At 53.6% G+C, this 1855-nt stretch overlaps 1 non-coding gene across 1 annotated transcript; it reads left to right on the forward strand.

The window, feature by feature from the left end:
* Nucleotides 1-1334: 1334 nt before the first annotated feature.
* TRNAP-AGG lies at nt 1335-1406 on the forward strand. Its single transcript has one exon. It is a non-coding gene; the product is annotated as a tRNA-Pro (tRNA).
* The last annotated feature ends 449 nt before the right edge of the window (nt 1407-1855 follow it).

The raw sequence follows: 1855 nt of genomic DNA on the forward strand, positions 1-1855 counted from the left end.
AAGTGAGACGAACCTGGTAGAGAGTTTACACGAGGCAGAGCACTCAGGAATGCTCGGGAATCATTCGCATTGTCAGCAGGGTTGCCAAGGCCAGACACAGGGTTAGACCCAAAGACCAATAAAACAGGCCTCTGCCCCCCTGGAGCTCCCAGCTCACAGAAGACCATCCCTCTGAAAGTGAGCAAGGGTCCCAGGGTATGACGAATGTGGGACAGAGGAAACACAAAAGAGAGAGCCCGGCCAAGCCCACTGGGGTCTCCTACAAGGCCCTAGTTTCTGAGGCGTCATCTCCCCCTTCGCTCTCTTTTGAGAACACCCAACCTGAAGGCCCCCACCTATCTCCCACTCAGGCTGTTAGCAGCTTCTTCCCAGGCAGCTCCTGGGTAGGATGAGCAGGGCAGGCTGGGGTAGGGGAGCACGTGTGGGTATTTACAGGATGTATTCCTCATCTTCTGGAAAGTCTGAGTAGCAGTGTGCATTGCATTTAAAACAGGCTTCAGATTCAGATAAATGTGAATAAGCTGAATTGAGGCGAGTTTAAGCATTCAGATAAATATGAAGTACAAGCTGAATTTAGGCAAGTTTCCTCATCTTCCAACTGGGGTGATGCTGCTCTCCCAGGGTTGTTCCGAGGTTAGGTAAGGTCTGTAAAGCACAGAGCACACTGCCTGGGCCACAGAGGGCACAGAATAGAGGCTCTCCTGTTGTGTGTTTCCCCCACCTCATGTTGCTATCATAACCTATTTCCTTTGTGCCTCACATCACAGTTTACAGAGTGCTTTTACATACGTCTCCCCAATCCTCACAATGACCTTGTAAGATAGACAGGACAAGTGTTACATTCCCCAACTGGCAGATGAAGAAACTGAGTGATTTAGCAAATGTCACCTAGTTGAAAGCGAGCTGGGACAGTCTTCTGGAGCCTCACCTCGGAGTCTAATGGGTTCGGAGAATTGTTTTTGGTGATCTGATCATGAGGTAAGAAACAAGAGTGGTTCGTAATTGGGTGAAGAGACCCCAGCCAGGCTCACTCAGCCCTGGGGGTGCCCAGCAGCACTTCTGCAAACCCCACTTGGGAGTCCTGGGGCACTGGCTGGTCATGGGGAAGAATGGGCCCTGCTTGGATCATGCGGGCGGAGGGTCCGTGTGGCTCTGCAGCGGGCTGGGGAGGAGCAGGAGAGAGCCCGGGAGCAAGGCCTGCTGGAGTGCTGGCGGCCTGGGCCGGCAGCCAGACTGGAACGGGGAGGAGAGAGGCGGCTTCTAGGAACCACAGACTGCAGTGGCTGCTGCTGATGTGGCAGGGAAGACACATCTGGCCAGAGGCAACTGCCAGTGGCTCGTTGGTCTAGGGGTATGATTCTCGCTTAGGGTGCGAGAGGTCCCGGGTTCAAATCCCGGACGAGCCCTGCTTTTTCGTGTCCCCCGTTGCGCATATATACACTGCCTGCCCTTTCCAGAGTGGCAGCAAAGTGATGGCTTCAGGGTGTGTGCTTAAAGGACCCTGAAGACAAGCTGCCAGTCAGTCTCCCCACTAGCCATGGCCTGTCTGTACCCCATCATTTCCACTGAGATCAAACTGAGCAGAGGGGACTGGCATAGCATCTGGCTGAGCTTGAGAACTTTGGAGCCAAAGAGAGCTGCATTTCATTTGGCAGAAAGACAACCTATCAGAGGGCCCCAGATGAAGAGGAAGGGACCTGGACAAGTTGGGGGCTGGGCCTGAGCTGGAGGTCAAGAACAGGCAGCCCTGGATGTAGAACCCAAGCTGTGAAACGCACTGGGCTCGAGTCCAAAAGCTGGGATTACAGCTACAATTCTGAGTCAGTTTTCCCCTCGGTAACACGGGAACAATAAT

Source organism: Propithecus coquereli, unplaced genomic scaffold (genome assembly GCF_000956105.1).
Source record: "Propithecus coquereli isolate 6110/MARCELLA unplaced genomic scaffold, Pcoq_1.0 Scaffold91, whole genome shotgun sequence".
In the NCBI taxonomy this organism is placed as follows: domain Eukaryota; kingdom Metazoa; phylum Chordata; class Mammalia; order Primates; family Indriidae; genus Propithecus; species Propithecus coquereli.